The sequence below is a fragment of the Camelus bactrianus genome, chromosome X, assembly GCF_048773025.1.
Source record: "Camelus bactrianus isolate YW-2024 breed Bactrian camel chromosome X, ASM4877302v1, whole genome shotgun sequence".
Lineage (NCBI taxonomy): Eukaryota > Metazoa > Chordata > Mammalia > Artiodactyla > Camelidae > Camelus > Camelus bactrianus.
Genome location: NC_133575.1, coordinates 94,582,549 through 94,604,223, shown reverse-complemented (window position 1 = coordinate 94,604,223; position 21,675 = coordinate 94,582,549). Strand labels below are relative to the sequence as shown.

At 34.5% G+C, this 21,675-nt stretch overlaps 1 long non-coding RNA gene across 12 annotated transcripts in view; it reads right to left on the bottom strand.

Moving 5' to 3' along the window:
• Positions 1-21,675, bottom strand: part of LOC123619413 (uncharacterized) — an 874,904-nt gene that overhangs the window by 297,531 nt on the left and 555,698 nt on the right. For all 12 annotated transcript variants that reach the window (XR_012504656.1, XR_012504652.1, XR_012504653.1 and 9 more), the window contains one exon: positions 9,972-10,025. This is a non-coding gene — a long non-coding RNA (uncharacterized LOC123619413). The remainder of the gene's footprint in view (positions 1-9,971; positions 10,026-21,675) is intronic.

The following is a 21,675-nucleotide window of genomic DNA, read 5'->3' as shown; positions in this document are numbered from 1 at the left end:
AAATTTTCTATAAAGAATGATGTGTTTTGATATATATATTTCTAAGTTGCTTATATTTAACTTTTCTAATAAAGAGATTTACTTATAATAAAAACCATATTCATGAAATGACAATCATATAACAATAGGGGAAAAGAAAGAAATAAATGAAAGAGTGGCTTTTCATTTTACAATGCGGTTATAACAGGATTCCATTAAATTGTCATCACCAATATATTTGAAAATGATTTTATTTAGGAAAAAAGCACACTAATTTTATAAAATGAAGTCTACCACAGTATAGGAAATAAGATACCAAGAATCACGGTATTATTGTTCTGTAAGTTAGAAATTAGAAGTTACAATAGTCTTATTATATTATTAGCTAGATCTCATCTATAGAGGCAAGAAGATGAGAGAAGAGATAGACTGGAAACATATGTTCAGGTCCCAACATGTGCTATGACCGAATTCTCATTTAATCGTCGCAAGAGTTCTATGAAATGTATACTACTATACTGATTTGCAGATAAGAAAACAAAAACTCAGAGAAGTTGAATACTTTTCCCAAGTTCAGGAAGCTAGAAAATGGCAGATCTGGGATTCAAACTTCAAAATTTCTAATTTAATACCCGGAAGATTCCTACTATATCAATTTTTCAGATGCAGAAACCAAAGATTAGGTATGAACAATACTACTTAGAAATTAACAGAAGGGTAATAATACTATATTTTACAATTTTGATTTAGCATTTTCAACGACTTATGAATTGATAATCTCACATGTGTTCCATTTGCCTAAGTATAGCATATACAGAGTCCTCAACTCATCTTAAAAATAAGCAGTCTATATGCCATGTCTGATTTTCCCTCTATTAACCCTGGCCCATGCAAAGCTGTTCCCTACTAAGTAATGACACCACCCATTTACCACGTTGCCCCAGCTGAAAACATATGTGTAGCCTTTGTTCACCATAATTCCTTCACCCATATAAACTCCTGAAGAGTTTAACTGTCTCCATCATCAAAATGTCTCTTGAATCTGTCCTTTTCTTTCCATTTTCACTGTCACAACATTAGTCCAAGGCACTAATCATCATCATTTTCCAAGACAAATGCAACAATCTCCTTAGGTGTTTTTCACTTCCACTCTTACTCCTGTAATCTATTCATGCTACAGTATACAAGACATCTTTCAAAAATATTAATAATTTTGATATACAATTGACCCTTGAACAACATGTATTTGAACTGCATGGGTCCACTTACTCACATATTTTTTTCAATAAACATACAGTCAGCCCTCAGTATCCATGTGTTCCTCATCTGCAGATTTAACTGAAGCAGACTGTGTACTATGTTTACAGTCCAAGGTTGATTGAATCCATGGATGTGAAAGGCTTGAGCATCTGTAGATTTTGGTATATGCAGTGGGTACTGTAACCAATCTCTCACCCGTACCAAGCGACAACTGTATTTACTGTTGACTCTTGAACAATACATGTTTGAACTTAGCAGGTCTGCTTAAACACAGATTTTTTTCAATACATATACAGTTGGCCCCCTATATTGACAGGTTTCATAATCACAGACAGAAATTTCCATCTGTGGTTGGTTGATAATGTGGATGTAAAACTATAGATACAAAGATAAAACTATACTATGTATGTTACACAAGGGACTTGAGTATCTGCAGATTTTGGTACATGTGCAGTGTTCCTGGAACCAATCCTCCATGGATATTGAGGGATGACCATACTTTAAGGACAGTTTTTTTAAAAAATGAGAGATTGCCCATGGTCATAAGACACAGCAATATAAAAATTTTGATTCTCCACATGTTAATATATAAACAATGGAATTCTAATAAAATTCTAAAAATATTTTATTAGAAAGCTGATGATCTCATCTAAAATTTACATGAAATAAGAAAAGCCTACAAGTAAGGATACTTTAAAAAGAATACCTTAAAAAAGGTGGGAATGTTAGCCTCATAGATATTAAGAAATAATAAAATCAATGTTATGAAAATAATTTTTTAGGAACTGAGGGACCAACAGAACAGAGGTGGTATAACAAATCAGTGAGAAAAACTATTTACTAACTGGCTTGGTAAAATTGGTTTACTCTATAAAGAAGTGTAAAGGTTGATCTCTACCCCATGAGGTTAAAAAAGAAAAAAATCTCTAAATGGATGAAATGACTGCATGAGAAAAATAACTATAAAGCTAATAAAAAATTGTAGAAGAGTACCTCTGTGACTTTGACACGGGGTAAAGACTTCTAAAACAAGATTAAAAAGCACACACAGTGATAGGAAAATGAGTAATGTGATTACCACCTCCTGGAATAAGGATTTCAGTTCAAAGAAAGCAAAGTTAACATCATTCAAAAGTTAACATGTAGGTGACAGACTAGAAGACATATGCAACATCTAAAAATCAGAAAAGAATTTATATTAAGAATACACAAGTAATTCCTATAAAACTATAAAACGAAGACAATATCCAATAAAAAATGGTCAAGGGGTATGAACGGATAACTTTCAGAATGAGAAAAAAACGGCTAATACATTAATACTTAATCTTTTGAAATCAGAGCAATGCATATTAAAATAGCTACATGATATGACTTTACATCAGTAAGACTGACAAATTTAGAAAGTCAGATAACATTAGAGCTGGTGAAGATGCAGGAACTCTCGTACTCATCTACTTGAATAAAAGCATTTTGGAGAGCATTATGGATGTATTTAATGACATTACCTGTGTGTATGCCATATGAGCCAGGAACCCTTAAGAAATTTAAGTGAATGTTCATAGGGTAACATGCAAGGGAGTTTCATCACAGTGTTGTTTAGAAGCAATATCTTAGAAGGAACATAAGTGCCCATTACTAGGAAATACCTATACAAAATGTAACAGGAATACTATGAAATGCTGTGCAGAAGTTAAAAGTGTAAAGAATGAATTTATATAATCAAACCACAAGTGTTTTCATAAATTAACATGCAATTAAAACAACACTTTATATTTTTAAAGATATACATATATACAAGTAATGATATGCAAGCTGGTCTGGAAGCACTTAATTTAAATATACTAGAGTAGATATCAATGATGGAGGAAAGTAAAAGATCATTCCGATGGGAAACAAGGAGGAAAGTGAAAAATAATATAGCAATGCAGGGTTGTTAGAATGTTTCTGAACTTAAGGGATCATCAATTTAAAATAATCAGATATATACATATAATATATGTATATATTTTAATATTTATTATTATATATAACCCCCATGGTAACCATGAACCAAAAATCCATAATAGATACACACACAAAAAGAGAAAGGAAATTAAATATAACACACAAGGGAAGACAGCTAAAGAAGAAAGGAATTAAAAACAACAACAAAAAACTTACAAAAACATCTCAAAACAATTAACAAAATGGAAATAAGTACACGCTTATCAATAATTGTTTTAAATGTAAATGGACAAAATATTCCAAAAGATACAGTGTTAAATGGATTTTGAAAAAAAACACGACCCATCTATATGCTGCCTACATGAGACTCTCTTCAGATCTAAATACAAAGACTGAAACTGAGGGAATAGAAAAAAGTACTTCATGCAAATGGAAACAAGAATAAAGCTGGGGTACCAATACTTACATAAGACAAAACAGACATTAAAACAAAGACTATAAAATGAGAAAAAGAAGGTCATTACATAATGATAAAGAGATCAATTACATAAAACAAATATTAACAAAGAAAGAAATAACCTGACATTAACACAATAATAGTAGGGGACTTTAATGTCCCACATCAATAGACAGATCATACAGAAAGAAAATTAGTAAGACAACACTGACCTTAAACAACACATTAGATAGATGGACTTAACAGATATATATAAAACATTCCATTCAAAAGCAGCAGAATACACATTCTTTTCAAATGCACATGAAACATTCTCCAGGACAGATGACATGCTAAGTCACAAAAAAAGCCTCAACAAATATAAGATTAAAATTGTATCAAGCACTCTATCTGAGCAGACCACTATGAGACAAGAAATCAACTAAAGGAAAATAAGTAAAAAAAAACAAAAAAAAAAACAAAAAAAACCATAAACACATAAAGGCCAAACAATATGCTACTAAACAATCAATGAATCATTGAAGAAATCAAACAGCAAATCAAAAACCACCCAGGGACAAATTAAGTAGGAAACACAAGGATGCAAAAATCTACTGGAAGCAGCTAAAGCAGTCCTAAGAGAGAACCTTATAGTGATATAGGACTACATCAGGAGGTGAGGAAAATCTGAAACAACCTAACCTTACACCTAAAGGAACTAGAAAAAGAAAAACAATCAAAACCCAAAGTTAGCAGAAGGAAAGATATAATAAAGATCAGAGTGTAAATAAATAAGAGACTAAAAGAAATAGAAAAGATGATGAAAGTAAGAGCTGGTTCTTTGAAAAGATAAACACAAAATTAATAAATCTTTAGCCAGATTCATCAAGAAAAAGCAAGGACTCAAACAGATAAATTAGAAATGAAAAATTAGAAGTTACAACCAATATCACATAAATTCAAAAATTCTTAAAAGATTACTATGAAAAATTAATGCCAATAAAATGAACAACCTAGAGAAATGGACAAATTCCTATAAATGTGCAATCTCCCAACAATGAGCCAGGAGGAAATAGAAAATATGAATAGACTAGTTACCAGAAATAAAATTCAAACAGTAATAAGAATAATTCCAAACAAATGAAAGTCCAGAACCAGGTAAATTCTCAGGTAACTTCTATCAAACATCTTAAAAAAAAAAACAAAAACAAAAAACCTAATGCATTCTCAAACTATTCCAATAGACTGTAAAGAAAGGACGACTTTCAAACTCATTCTACAAAGCCAGCATCACACTGATACATCCAATAATACATTTAAGCAATTGTAAACCATGATAAAGTGGGATTTGTCTCAGGGATGCAAGGATAGTTCAATATCAAGAAATCAATGTTGTACACCGAGTTAACAAACTGAGGAATAAAAATCATATGATAATCTCAATAGATACAAAAAAAAAAGATTTTAACAAAATTCAACATCCATTTATGACAAAAACCCTCAGCAAACTAGGTAAAGAGGAAAACTATCTCAACATAATAAAGGCTATATATGACAAACCTACAGCCAACATCACAGTCAATGGTGAAAAGCTGAAACAATTTCTTCTAAAATCAGGAACAAGACAAGGCCCACTAGCCCCACTTCTATTCAACATAGTATTCGAAGCCCTAGCCACAACACTTAGATAAGAAAAAGAAATAGAAGACATCCAAACTGGGAAGGAAGAAGTAAAATGGTCAATGTTTGCAGACAACATGATACTGTATGTAGAAAATTCTAAAGATGCTACCAAATACACAAGTAGAACTCACCAATGAATTCAGTAAATTTACAGAATACAAAATTAATATACAGAAATCTGTTGTGGTTCTATATACTAACAAAGAACTATCTGAAAGAGAAATTAAGAAAACAATCCTATTTACGATCACATCAAAAATAAAATATCCAGAAATAAATCTGACTAAGGAGGTAAAAGAGCTATACCAGGAAAACTGTAAGACACTCATGATAGAAACAGAAGATGACAGAAACAAATGGAAAGATATAACACGGATTGGATTGGAAGAATTAATATTGCTAAAATGACCATACAAACCAAGACAATGTACAGATTCAGTGCAATCTCTATCAAAATACTAGTTTATTTTTTTTTTTAAGAACTAGAACAAGTAATTCTAAAATTTATATGGAAACACAAAAGACCCCAAATAGCCAAAACAATCTTGAGAAGGACGAACAAAGCTGGAGGTATCATGGTCTCTGATTTCAGACTACACTACAAGACTACAGTTATCAAGACAGTATGATACTGTCACAAAAACAGACACATAGATCATTGGAATAGAATACAGAGCTCAGAAATAAACTCACAATTACATGCTCAATTTATGACAAGAGTCAAGAATATCCAATGGGGAAAACTCAAACTCTTCAATAAATGGTGTTGGGTTGTGAAGACTGGGCAGCTACATGCAAATGAATCAAACTGGACTACTTTCCAACACCATATATAAAAATAATCTCAAAATAGATTGAAGCCTCCAATATAAGACCTGAAACCATAAAATTCCTAGAAAAACATAGGCATACACTCTTTGACATTGGTCTTAGCAGTATTTTTTTGAATCTGTCTCCTCAGGCTAGGCAAACAAAAACAAATAGAAACAAATGTGAGAGACTACATCAAACTAATAAACTTTTGCACAGTGAAATAAACTATCCAGAAAATGAAAAGGCTGAGTACTGAATGGTAGAACATATTTGCAAATGCTATATTTGATAAAGGGTTAATATTCTAAACATACAAAGAACTCCCGCAACTCAACATTAAAAAGAAGACAAGTTAGAAATATGCTCAGATGATCCAAATAGATATTTTTCCAAAGAAGACATACTGATAGCCAAGAAGCACATAAAAATGTGCTCAACAACACTAATCGTCAGGGTAATGTAAATGAAAACCACAACGAGATACCACCTTACATCTTTCAGAACGGCTATTATCAAAAATATGAGAAACACGTGTTGGCAAAGATAATGAGAAAAGGAAACCCTCACACACTGCTGGTGGGGATGTAAATTGATTCAGCCACTTAGTAAAAGAGTATGGGGGTTCCTTAAAGACTGTAAATAGAACAACTGTATCATCCAGCAATTCCATTTCTGGGTATTTCTCCAAAGAAAACTAAAACACTAATGCAAAAAGACAAGTGTACTGCTACGTTCACTGCAGCACTATTTGTAATAGCTAAGAAGTGAAAACAGCCCTAAGTGTCCACAGATGAAAAGACAAATGAATGGATAAAGAAGATTTGGTATAAATATACAATGCAATATTATGCAGCCATAAAAAATAACGAAATCTACCTTTTGCTGCAATATAGATGGACCTAGAGTTTATTATGCTAAGTTAAATAAGTCAGAGAAAGAGAAATACTATATTTCACTTATAAGCAGAATCTAGAAAGGAAAACAAATCAGTAAATATAACAAAACAGAAATAGAGTCACAGATACAGAAAATAAGCAGGTGGATGTCCGAGGGTAGGGGTAGGGGGGGTTAGTAAAATAAGTGAGGGAAATTAAAAGTTACAAACTTCCAGTTACAGAGAAATAAGTCAGAGAGATGAAATATAGAGGGTGGGGAATAAAAACAATAATGTAATTTTCTATATGGTGAAAAACAGTAACTAGTTTTATCATAGTGATTATTTTGTAATGTATAGAAATATTAAATCAATATGTTGTGCACAAGGAACTAAATAGCATAGTAGGTTAATTATACTTCAACGAAAATACTCAGAAAAAGATCAGATTTGTGGTGACCAGAGCAGGGTGCAGGGGGGTTGGATGAAGGTGGTCAAAGGTACAAACTTCCAGTTATAAGATAACCAAGTATTAGGGATGTAATGTACAACATGACTAATATAATGAAGACTGCTACATGTTATATATGAAAGTTGTTGAGAGAGTAAATCCTAAGAGTTCTCATCACAATGAAGAAATATTTTTCTCTTTTTTCTTGTATCTATATGAGATGACGTATGTTCACTAAACTTACTGTGCTAATAATTTCATGATGTATGTAAGTCAAATCATTTCGCTGTACATCTTAAACTTATACAGGCTGTATGTCAGTTACATACTACTAAAACTTTAAGGAAAAATGAAATAAAGATATGATAAACACGCACGCACACACTCTGGAATCTTATTCAGCCACAAAAAAGAAGGAAATTCTGCAGCTTGAGAAAACATGAATGGCAATTGAGCACATTATGCTATGTGAAATAAGCCACACAGAGAATGACAAACACTGCATAATATCACTTACATGTAGAACCTTTAAAAAATCACTCATAAAAATGATTACAAAAGTGGTTGCCAGTGTCTCAGGGGTGAGGAAAAAATGGAGAGGCTGGTAAAGTGGTATAATCTTTCAGCTACAAAATGAATATGATATGAGGATCTAAGATACAACATAGAGATTATACTTGAAAACACTGTACAGTATAATTGAAATTTGCTAAGAGAGTAGAATTTAAATGTTCTCACATATACACAAAAATACGTGAGGTGATGGATGTGTTAATTAAGTAGACGGGAGGAATTCTTTCACAATGCGTATGTACACCAAATCATCATGAAGTATACTTTCAATACTTTACAATTTTATTTGTTCATTATACCTCAATAAAGCTGAAAATTATGGCATATGCAAATAAATAAACAATAGATCTCATTAATTCAGAGGCACTATTAAGGAATTTCTAAGTATGAGGATATGGGCTGTGGTGATATTTAACTATACTAAGTATCTAGTTAAAAAGAAAGTGATTTGTAGGTAAGTAGCATATTCAAAATCCTGGAAAGTGAGGAAGAATATTCCTTTGAGTCACTATATTACATCTATTACACCAAACATAAGAATTATTCTATATTTTAACTACTTCATTAGCTTCAGCTACTTTCTTCCTACACAATATTATCCTATTTGTTAGTGAAAAACAAAATTGTATAACACTTGTCTATAAACTTAGGAAGAGAAACAAAAGGAAACCATCCCTCTGCAGAGGCTGAATCTCATCATGTTCCATGACAGGATTTAATGAAAGGCTAAATAAATGAGGACTCCATTGAATAACTTAAATCCTAAACTTCCATCATGATCAAGGTCATGAGGAAATTCAAGGTGATGGCACTTTGCTAATTTTCAGAAATAACTAAGAATGTTCAGAGGCTCCACAGCCTGAAGAAGAGGGTGACATTTAGAACTCTGCATTTCTTCAATAAAAACCCTAAGGAAATTCAAATGTTATCCAAAACATTCATTATGCATAACTTGGTTCTTCCCTTCAAGTCATTATTCCAAGTTCACATGCTTTAAGATGATCAGAAAATCTGGTTCTTTCAGTTCAGAATATAAGAAAATGTATAAAGATTATTGTACAAAATAAGAAATGGAAAAGATTTCACTTAAATGTTTTTGAATGACACTATAAGATGAATGAAATAAAAGTAATCAACATACATATTTAAATCCATTTGCCCATAGAGTTAAACTGTATTCAACAACAAAGGAATGATTAATCAATGCCAACTCTCCCCCACATAAACTCCACGGCACCACATATAGTTCTTTATGTCTTTATTTTTATTATGGACAAATGGGTAGATAAATAAATGCACTGAACTATTAAGCCAGTTCATCTACTAGTAGAAAAGTAAGTTTGTTCATCAGTTTGCAAATTGGTTTATATGAAACCATACAACTAATCTGAGTGATTCTTTCCCTTATCAGCCAAAAGTATACCCCAAATCAAAAACTATTTTTCAATGTTTTGATTGAGATATTTGACTCATGTGTTGATGCATGATGCAGTCTTATAAGAGAATCCGTATCACTAAATTAGTGGTCTTCAAACTGGGGAACAAATAAGCCTGGCGACACGCTGATATTTTCCAAAGGACATGAAATGAAAGATTCTTTACAGTATTCAATTTCTAGGTACTAAATTGCCATATGGTCTTTCCCCTAAAAATGAAGGACCTGAGAATATGCGCATAGTTATCCTCCACACACTTTATATAAAGAAAGGCATATTTCTTATTTATCACAAATCTTAGTATACTATGCCAGATGTAAAGATCTCTAGGCTGACAAAGTAACAATGTTGCTTTTAAAGCCTCCTTTAATCAAGGCCCTATAACCTACAACAGGTTTTATACATATTTGTGTTAGTATCACTGGATAGAAAGAAATGGGGAATGTTGACCCATGTGGGATGAAAATGAAATATATTAAAGAGTGGGACAGTGGGAATAATAACTTGTATATAATGACTTACCCTCTTCAGTCCTCCAAGTATTTTCCAATAATCTACTGCTTCTAAAGAAGACACCTAGAAAAGGAAACAGACAATAAGAATTATTAAAGGTGGCAGTTCCCTTTAATATTCAGGTAACAAACAAATGCAAAGGTATGTTAACTACCTACCTATTTTAATAGTTAAAATATTTAAGACTTATAAAGGCATCACAGGAAATATCAATCTGCTATAAAGTATGATCTTCCTATATTTTCTTTGTTTTTATTAATAAGAGCCTAGTGATTTCTCCCATAACAGATTTAGTCTAAATCTTGCATGATTTCAAGGAGGGAGAAGTTCCACATTTACCACATTTACTCTTGAAAGAACAAGGATATACCTTTAGCAAAAGGAATATATCCCCAAGAATGTGGCATTTTATATTTTAAACATTTATTAATATTGAGGAGAAACAATCTCAATTTGTTGAAGTTTACTGAATACTGTATCCATTTTTTAAACTTCAGAGAGTCTTCTGTTTGCTGTTTCTCTTCAATGAATATTCTATTCACTTATTCATTATGTACTTAATTAGATTTTAAAAATTTTGTTGTGAATTCTCTATAAATTCAAAACACTAACAATTAACATTAAATTTCTTGTAAGCTGCACACCTACATGTGCAAGCTGCATCCTTATCTCTCTTTATGTTGCTGTAAATTTCCAGCGAATCCTCTTTCTTTCTATCCATAATTATAAATACATACACATTAGCTGATCAAAAGAAAAATCGCTATCATCTCATTAATAGATGCATTTTCAATAAAAATTTCACTTCATATGTTTAATAATTATTTACTAAGTATGTAATATACTTATGTTCTTTGAACAATTGTTAATAATTATAATAAATCAAAAATTAAGAACTTAGAATCTTATGCTCATGGGAATTTTTAAAAATACTATTTAAATACTTATTTTTTACAGACAAGTTCCCCAGTAAATTTTTTTTCACTTAAAGACTACTTTTTACAGCAGTTTTAGTTTACAAAATTTGACAAAAAGGTAGAGATTTCCCATATACCTCCTCGCCCTACATATCACATCTCCATTATCAACATTCTCCACTAGACTGGTATATTTGCTATAACTGATGAACCTATATTGACACATCATAATCACCCAATGTCCATAGTTTATATTATGATTCACTCTTGGTGTTGTAAGTCTGTGGGTCTGGACACATGTACATGACACGTTTGCATAATTATGGCATTCTCACTGCCCTAAAAAATCTTCTATGTTCCACATATTCATCCATCCCCATCCTATATGATTTCCAACCTCTGGAAACCACTGATCTTTTTATCGTTTCCATAGTTTTGCCTTTTAAAGAACGTCTTATACTTAGAATTGTACAGTTTTGGCAATTATGAAAAACACTGCTATAAATATTCAAATGCAGGATTTTATGTGGATATAACTTTTCCAATTCATTTGGGTATATAGCAAGGAGTGTGACTTCCAGATCACATGGGAAAAGTATAAGGAGTTTTTAAGAAAATTTCTAGCCATCTTCCAAAATGGCTATACTGTTTTGCATCTCCAACAGCAGTGTGGGAGAGTTCATGTTGTTTCATATCCTCACCAGCAATTGGTACTCTTAGTGTTCTGGATTTTGGCCACTCTAGTAAGTGTGTAGTGGTATCTCACTGTTGTTTAATTTACAATTCCCTGATGAACTATTATGTGGAGCATTTATTTACATGCTTATTTGCCATCTGTATACCTTCTTTGGTGTGCTGTCTTTTAAGGCTTTTGGTCTATCTTTAATTGGGGTGCCTTCTTATTGCTGAGTTTTAAGAGTTCTTTGCAACCTGGAAGAACGCCCTCACTTAACCACGCTGGCACCCTGATCTTCGACTTTCAGGCTCCAGAATTTTGATAAATTTTTCTTGTTTATAAGACAAATTTTTAAAAATAGTTCTTTGCATATTTTTGATACAAGTTCTTTATCAGATCTGTCCTTCACAAATATGTATTCAAGGAGGAGAAGCAAGATAGTGAAGGACGCTTGTAGCTCACTCTCTCCCACAAATACACCAAAACTCACATCTAGGGACCTACTCAGCCAACCAGAGTACCTGCCAAACTCCCATAGAACATCGTCCACTTTGAAAGACAAAGATGCCAAAAATCTGGTAGGAGAAAAGGAAAAAAGAAAAAGCAGAACAGAGTGGGACTGATCCCGCGTGGAGGGAGCGGCAAAGAAAGACTGGCGCTCATTCACTAGGTCTCCCCCCTCCAACAGAGAGGCCAGCAGGAAGGAGGGGGAGCCTCCAAGGTTCAGATCTGTCCTGAGCACCCCTTGACTGACAGAACTGAGTTAAAAGGGCACAAAGGGTCCCCGCGACACCCAGCCCGTGACACAGGCCAGCAGCCGAGGGCCAGGACAGGCTGCCCGAGCCAGGCGGACTGGGGTGGCTGCACTGAGGCAGCCCCAGGGGACTGCAAGGGGCTGCGCACCCTGGCTGGGAGGGGATACAGAGCAGAACCACCTCAGTCCCCCATAAACTGCGAAGAAAGCAAAGCAACACTGCTGGTGTGCCCTGTGGGGAGGGATGCTATAGCCTTTGTCTCCTCAGACCCGTGGCACCATTACTGGCGCTTCTGGCAAGAAGAGAGGTGGGGCGCAGCCACAGCCGCCATCTCCTCCTGTGGGTAGCTCCCCAGCAGGGGCAGGGCCAAGACCTGAATCTGCACCCAGGGGCTCCGCAACCTCCTAGACAGGACTGAGACTTGTTTACAGCCCGAGGCAGATAGGAAATTTCTGTCCTGGCACATCAGAGAACTCACGCCGCCAAGACAAACAAGGAGCTGAGATTTGGCACAGGGCAGGGGCAGGGCTGTTCCCCGGTCTTCCCTGAGCCCACCTTCGGAGCACCGACCCGAGGCGGAGCGGGCAGCTACACAGAGCAGCGGAGCGACTGGTGCCAGGAGAGGGCAGGCGGCCACCCACCTTCCTGGCAGGAACGCAGCACCTGTCCACGGTGCTGGGAGGGGGCACGATCCACCTACAGGCATCACCCGAGCACAGCATCTGACTGCAGCATTTGGAGGGGGAGTGACCTGCCTGCCCACCAGGTAAGAGCTCAGCACCTGACCCAGTGTTGGGAGGGGGCGCAATCTGCTAGCTGACAGCCACTGGGAGCAGCACAGATGAGGGGCACCAACAGAGGGCCTCTGGAAACAGCAAGCAGAGTTTGCGAAACAGGACGAAGACACAAAGACCTCTCGATAAAATCATTAAGAGCACACAGTCTCCAGGAGAACTAGACAACTGATACTCCTTAAGCAACAGTGCCAGAGAGATATGAGCAATATGAAGAAGCAGAGGAATCACTCCCAATTAATAGAGCAAGAAAAATCCCCTGAAAGCACGATGAACATAATAGACATTGATGGCCTACTAGATCAAGATTTCAAAAAAGGACTGATCAAAGTACTGAAGGAACTAAAAGAAATAGTGTTTAGAGATATAAAATAGGTCAAAAATAAAATAGAAGCTATAAAGAAGAACCAAGTAGAATTAGTCAACTCATTTGCTGAGATGAGAGCTGACCGAAAGGCTGTACAAAGCAGGCTACATAATGCAGAGGAACAAAAAAGTGACGTAGAAGATGGGACAACAGAAAGCACCCAATCAGAACAGCTCAGAGAAAAACAAAAAAACAATGAAAACAATATAAGGGACCTATGGGATAATAGAAAGCATGCCAATCTACGCATAATAGGGGTTCTTGAAGGGGAAGAAAGAACCAAGGGGATTGAAAAGGTATTTGAAGAAATCATGACTGAAAACTTCCCAAACCTAAAGAAGGGATCAGATATCCAAGTACAGGAGGCTCAGAAGGTCCCAAACAGGAAGAACCCAAACAGACCCACACCAAGACTTATCATCATCAAGATGGCCAGAGTCAAGGATAAAGAAATGATCCTAAAGGCAGCAAGAGAAAAACAAAGAGTGAGTTACAAGGGAACCCCCATGAGGCTCTCAGCTGATTTCTCTACACAAACACTACAGGCCAGAAAGGAGTGACAAGATATATTCAAAATCCTGCATGAAAAGAAGATGCAGCCTAGGATACTCTATCCAGCAAGGCTATCCTTTAGAATAGAAGGAGAGATAAATAACTTCACAGACAAGCAAAAACTAAAAGAGTTTAGCAACACTAAACCCATGCTAAAAGAAATAATGACAAGTCTAGTCTAAATAGGAAAGAAGAAGGATGCTACAAAAATGAGAAACTCATAACTGGAAAGGAGATAACTGCCATGAATTACAAAAAGAATTAACACAAAATTGTAAAAGGAGACATCTAAATCATTAAGAGTGGGAGAGGGAAGCAAGGAAAGCCACTGTGGAAAACAGTATGGAGATTCCTCAAAAGACTAGGAATAGACTTACCATGTGACACAGGAATCCCACTCCTGGGCATATATCCAGAAGGAACCCTACTTCAAAATGACATCTGCACCCCAATGTTCATAGCAGCACTATTTACAATAGCCAAGACATGGAAGCAGCCTAGATGTCCATCAACAGATGACTGAATAAAGAAGAAGTGGTATATTTATACAATGGAATACTATTCAGCCACAAAAACCAACAACATAATGCCATTTGCAGCAACAGAGATGTTCCTGGAGAATGTCACTGTAAGTGAAGTAAGCCAGAAAGAGAAAAAAAATACCATATGAGCTCACTCATATGTGGAATCTAAAAAATAAATAAATAAATAAATAAAAATAAATACAAAACAGAAACAGACTCATAGACATAGAATACAAACTTGTGGTTGCCAAGGGAGCGGAGGGTGGGAAGGGACATACTGGGATTTTAAAATGCAGAATAGTTAAACAAGATTATACTGTATAGCACAGGGAAGTATATACAAGATCTATACTGTAGCTCACAGCGAAAAAAAATGTGACAATGAATATATATGTATTCATGTATAACTGAAAAATTGTGCTCTACACTAGAATTTGACACAACATTGTAAATTGACTATTAACCAATAAAAAATGTTTAAAAAAATGTATTCAAGTCTCTGGCTTCTCGTCTCATTTTCTTGACATTGTTTTTCACAGAGTAGAAGTTCTTAATTTTAATATAGTCTGTCTTATCAATTATTTCTTTCATGGATCATACCTTTGGTTTTGTATCTAAAAAAATCATCATAACCAAATTCATCTTGGTTTTCTCCAATGTTAACTTTCAGGATTTTTACAATTTTGTATTTATATTTAGCTCTGTGATCCATTTTGAGTTAACTTTTGTGAAGGCTGAAAAGTCAGTGTCTAGATTATTTTTTTCCATATGGATGTAAAGTTGTTCCAGCACCATTTGTTGAAAACCAATAAAAACTTTCATGCAAATTTGTTTTAAATTAGGATAAAATTATTTTGAGAGTAGTTAAATGGAAACTTGAGTTCAAAGAGAAACTTCCTTACCCACATAGGAATTTTGAACAAAATGTTTGCATATTTTTAAAGTATATAATAGTAAGTATCAAATTTCTATGGCATTTAGATTTCATAAATGTATATAAAATAGTAATACAAAAGTTTCATTTAATAAATATCAATAATTCCATTAAGTCCTGAAATCATTGCTACTGTAAACTGTACTTGATTAAAATTTTGGTTGTCAAAAGTATGTTTTCAACCAATTGACCACAGAAGAAATCAAACAGGAAATCAAAAAGTACCTACAGACAATTGAAAATGAAAACACAATGATCCTAAAACCTATGGAATGCCACAAAAACAGTTCTAAGAGGAAAATTTATACCAATACAAGTTTATATCAGTAAACAAGAAAAATCTCAAACTACCTAAGCTTACACCTAAAGCAACTAGAAAAAAAAAATAAACAAAACCCAAAGTTAGAAGGAAAGAAATCATAAAGATCACAGCAGAAATAAATGAAATAGAGACTTAAAAAAATAGTAAAAATCAATGAACTAAAAGCTGGTTCTTTGAAAAGATTAAAAATATTTATAAACCTTTAGCCAGTCTCATCAAGGAAAAAAAGGGAGAGGGTGCAAATCAATAAAATCAGAAATGAAAAAGGAGAAGTTTCCACCAACATCAGAGAAATACAAAGGATTATAAGAGACTACTATGAATAACTATATGTCAATAAAATGGTCAACATAGAAGAAACTGACAAATTCTTAGAAAGGTACAATCTCCCAAGACTGAACCAGGAAGAGATAGAAACAGACCAATTACCAGTATTAAATTGAATCAGTAATTTGAAAACTCCCAACAAACAAAAGTCCAAGACCAGTGGTTTCACAGATGAATTCTACCAAACATTTAGAGAAGAGTTAATACCTATCTTTCTGAAACAATTCCAGAAAATTGCAGAGGAAGGAACACTTCTGAATGCATTCTATGAGGCCACCATCACTTTGATACCAAAACTAGACAAAGATATCACAAAAAAATAAAAGTACAAATAAATATCACTGATGAACATACATGCAAAATCCTCAAAAAAATACTAGCAAACTAAATCCAACAACACATCAAGATGATTACACACCATGAACAAGTGGGATTTATACAAGGGATGCAAAGATTTTTTAGTATCTGCAAATCAATCAATGTAACTGTACATTAACAAATTGAAGAATAAAAATGATAAACATCAATAGATGCAGAAAAAGCTTTTGATAAAATGCAAGATGCATTTATGATAAAAACTCTCCATAAAGTGGGCATAGAGGGGACATGCCTCAAAACAATAAGGCCATATATGACAAATCCACAGCTAACATCATACTCAACAATGAAAACCTGAAAGCATTCCTCTAAGATCAGAAACGAGACAAGGATGCCCACCCATGCCACTCTTATTCAACATAGTTTTGAAAGTCCTAGCCACAGCAATCAGAGAAAAATAAATTCAAGGAATCCAAACTAGAAAAGAAGTAAAACTGTCACTGTCTGAAGATGACATGATACTATAATAGAAAATCCAGAAGATGCTACCAGAAAACTACTAGAGCTCAATCAATGAATTTACTAAAGCTGCGGGTTACAATATTAATAGAGGAATCTGTTTTTCTATACACTAACAATGAAATATCAGAAAGAGAAATTAAGGAAACAATCCAAGTTACCATCACATCAAAAAGAACAAAATTCCTAGGAATGAACCTACCCAAGGAGGCAAAATGCCTATATGCTCTGAAAATTGTAAGACCCTAATGAAAGAAATTGAAGATGACACAAAGAGATGAAAAGATATACTGTGTTCTTGAATTGGAAGCATAAATATTGTTAAAATGATCATACTACCCAAGGCAATCTACAGATTAAATGCAGTCTCTATCAAATTAACAATGACATTTTTCATAATACTATGGCAAATAATTTTAAAATTTGCATGGAAATACAAAAGAACCCAAAGAGCCAAAGCAATCTTGAGAAAGAAGAATAGAGCTGAAAGAATCATGCTGACTGACTTCAGACTATACTAAAAAGCTACAGTAATCAAAACACTATGTTTTGGTACAAAAACAGACACATAGATCAATGGAACAGGATAGAAAGTCCAGAAATAAACCCATGCACTTATAGTCAATTAATCTACAAAAAAGGAGGGAAGAATACACAATGGAGTAAAGAGTCTCTTCAATAACCGGTGCGGAGAAAACTGGACAGCTACAGGAAAAAGAATGAAATTAGAACATTCTCTAACACCAAATACAAAAATAAAGTCAAAATGGATTAAAGACCTAAATGGAAGACCAGATAGTACAAAACTCCTAGAAGAAAACATAGGAAGAACACTCTTGGACATAAATGACAGCAATATTTTTTTGGACCCATCTCCTAGAGTAACGGAAATAAAAGCAAAAACAAACAAATGGGACCTACTTAAACTTAAAAGCTTTTGCAAAGCAAAGGAAATCATAAACAAAACAAAAAACAACCTACAAAATGGTAGAAAATATTTGCAAATGATGCAACTGACAAAGGATTCATTTCCAAAATATATAAATAGCTAATACAGCTTAATATAAAAATAAAACCAACCTAATAAAAAAATGAGCAGAAGACCTAAATAGACATCTCTCCAAGAAGACATATAGATGGCCAACAGGCACATGAAAAGATGCATAAAATCACTAATTATTACAGAAATGCACATCAAAAGTATAATGAGGTATTACCTCACATGGATCAGAATGTCCATCATCAAAATGTCTATGAATAATAAACCTGGGGATGGTGTGGAGAAATGGGAACCCTTCTACACTGTTGGTGGGAATGAAAATTAGTTCAGCTACTTGGAAAAACAGTATGGAGTTTCTTTACAGAACTAAAAATAGAGTTACCATATGATCCAGCAATCCCACTCTAGGGCATATATTCAGAAAAGATAAAAACTCTAATTTGAAAAGAAACATGCACTCCTATGTTCACAGAAGCACTATTTACAATAGCCAGACTTGGAAGAAACCCAAATGGCCAATGATAGATGGCGTACACAATGGAATATTAGTCAGCCATAAAAAAGAACAAAATAGTGCCATCTGCAGCATCATGAATGGACCTAGAGATTATCATACTAAATGAAGTCAGACAAAGACAAATATGATGATATCACTTATATGTGGATCTATAAAAAAATGATACAGATTATCTTATTTGCAAAACAGAAATAGACTCACAGACATAGAAAACTAACTTATAGTTAACAAAGGGGAAAGGGGAAGGAGGGATAAAATAGGAGTTTGGGATTAACAGATACCCACTACTATATATAAAAAAGATAAACAATAAGGACCTACTATATAGCACAGGGAACTATATTGATTACCTTGTAATAACCTATATTGGAAAATAATCTGAAAAATAATATTTTATAGATGTATAAATAAATATATAAATAACTGAATCACTTTGCTGTACACTTGAAACTAATCATGTTTTAAATCAACAATACTTCAATTTAAAAAAGTTAAGGCTAACCTCACAAAAAGCATGTTTTCTATGTCATGATAGTATACTTCCCCTACAGTGTTTTATTTCACAATATTTCGGAAAAAATAATTCACCTAGTGTTCTTCATGGTTTAGAAGTTTGGGGCTCCAGACTAGTAACCAACATATTGCAAGTATCATGCAGTTATAGAGATTTTTCCCACTTTCACATATGCATCTGCAGTGAGAACATCTCTGCATTTTGTAAACAATTAGCAAATGAAGTCCATCAAAGCTTATTATTATGTTGCCTTGAAATGACTGATAGGCTATAATAAGCGAACTCAGAAACAGAAAGACATGGCTGTGTCTCTTTCTTTCACTGATGACTGAAGTGTGGAATGAACAACATCAAATTCAAACCTATACCTGGCTTAATCTGTATTCCATGTGATTTTTTTCTTCATTAATTGTTCCATTGTTGTTTCATGTCACTTAAAGTCATAATGATTAAATAACTCAACCCTCTCAGACTAAATATTGGAAAATCAGAGAGGGAGCAAAAGAGAAAGACTTTCTGAAGTCATATAAGCCACTAAATTTGTCAACTTTCTATCATGTGTCAGGTGCTGTCTTCATGTGGTAGGCTAAACAAATCACCCCCAAAGATATATTCACTTCCTAATCTCCAGAACCTATAAATATTACCTTGTATGCAAAATAGAGAATATTACCTCATATGGCAAAAGATGTAAGTTAAGTATCTTGAGGGCACTTTATCCTGGATTTGCTGGCATGTGTGTACGTAATGCTATGCATGCTTACAAGAGAGAAGCAGAAGGTTTGAGAGACAGACACACGCAGAGAGGACAAGGCAATATGAAGAGGGAAGCAGATATTGGATTTAAGCAGCCACACAGCCAAGGAATGCCAAAGAATGCTAGGAACCACCAAAACTACAAAGCAAGGAAGGATTACTCCTCCAGAGCCTCTAGAGAGAGAGTGCAGTCCTACAGATAATTTGATTTCAGAATTCTGGCCTCCAGAACTGTGAAAGAATATGTTTCTGTTGTTTTAAGCCACCAAGTTTATGGTAATTTGTGAAACAGCCTCAGGAAAGGAATATACCTGGGTATAAAATGATGAACAAGAGCCCTGACTTCATGAAGTTTAGTTTCTCAATAAATAAAGTTAGTGGCACTAGAATAAATTAGGCTAAAATACTTTCATAGCATGAAAACTTCTCAAGACAATTCCTATAGAACATATTCTTTTGCCATATTTTGTGGATATATATGTAAGCCATCATTAATTGTATATTCCTAGATGTCTAGGATGAGAAATGGAGTACGTCAGGAATATTTAACACAAGACTTGTTACTTCCTGCAGCTCCAATGTTGATAGGACCTACAAAAAGTTTTCCTGGCAGCAGTTAACATAGAATATATGGCCTACAATTCATTTATATTTCATGTGTAATTAGTAACTGGCAAGTAAAAACAAATTAGGTACTTGATAAACATGAACAATTATATTTTTGAAGCAGCTGTATTTATGCTCAGAAGAAGGGACAGTTTTATGAATTTGTAATCAAGGATATAAAATTGGCAAGACAACAGAACTGAGCAGTTAATGTGGTGGTGGTAACAAATTCACATATTACCAAGGCCCCCCACTTCAGTGTGGTGCATGCACTGCCCTGATAAATGTTGCTCTTGGCAAAGCATCATACAAAAAATGAGTCTGAAGATCTTTCTTCTCTTGCTGTCATCCTTATTACTCCTCTGAGGAATGAGTGGCTGTAAAATACAGATTTGCACCAGTACAGATAACAGACTCCTGTTTCCTAGCTGACCTATTTAAAAACACATGTGGGAAGATGCTTCCTAATCTTGCCATTTCTTTACAAACTGGCGCTCAAGTATGGAATACGGCTGTGGTCATTATTAGACTCATGAACTTCTCCAGAAATGGACAGGTAATATGTTCACAGAAGTTGTGGCATTAGCCATGGTCCCCACCCCAGAAACATGGTTTAATTCCTGCAAAGCAATAGTATAATATAAACAAGTGTGTGCTTGACAAAATTAGGGAAGCAGGTAAATTTCAGTCTTCACTGTCAGTCAACAAATATGTATTAAGCACCGACTATGTGGCCAGCACGGTTCTAGGTACAATGGATAAAGCAACAGATACAAGAGACAATTATTAACCTAATAGAAGCTTACATTCCAGTGAATAGCAAGTAAAAATAAAATAAGGAAATGGGATGGGGAGTATCAGAGGCACAAGTGATTTGCAATTTTAAATACTGATTGGGTAGGCTTCATGGGGAAGGAGACTGAGAAAAAAAGTTTAAAAAAATATGAGGGAGCAAAGCGCATAAATATTGGTGGAAAGAGCACATCAAGAAGAGGCAACAGAAAGTGCCAAGTCCCTGAGGTCTAGCCATGTCTCGTATGTTTGAAGAACAGAAAAGGGGCAATATTGCTGGAGGAAAATGAATGATAGGGGAATAGTAGGAGATAAGGTTAGAGAAGCAATGAGATCCCTATTTGGAGGCAGGGGACAGACAACCAGATAGGGTAGGATCTTTTAAGGGCAACTGAAAGGACTCTGGGTTTTACTCTGAGTCATAGTTATTGGAGGAATTGAGCAGAAAAGTGACATGATTTAACTTCTATTTTAAAACGATCACTCTGCCAGCTGTGATGAGTGAATGAAAATAAGGACAAAA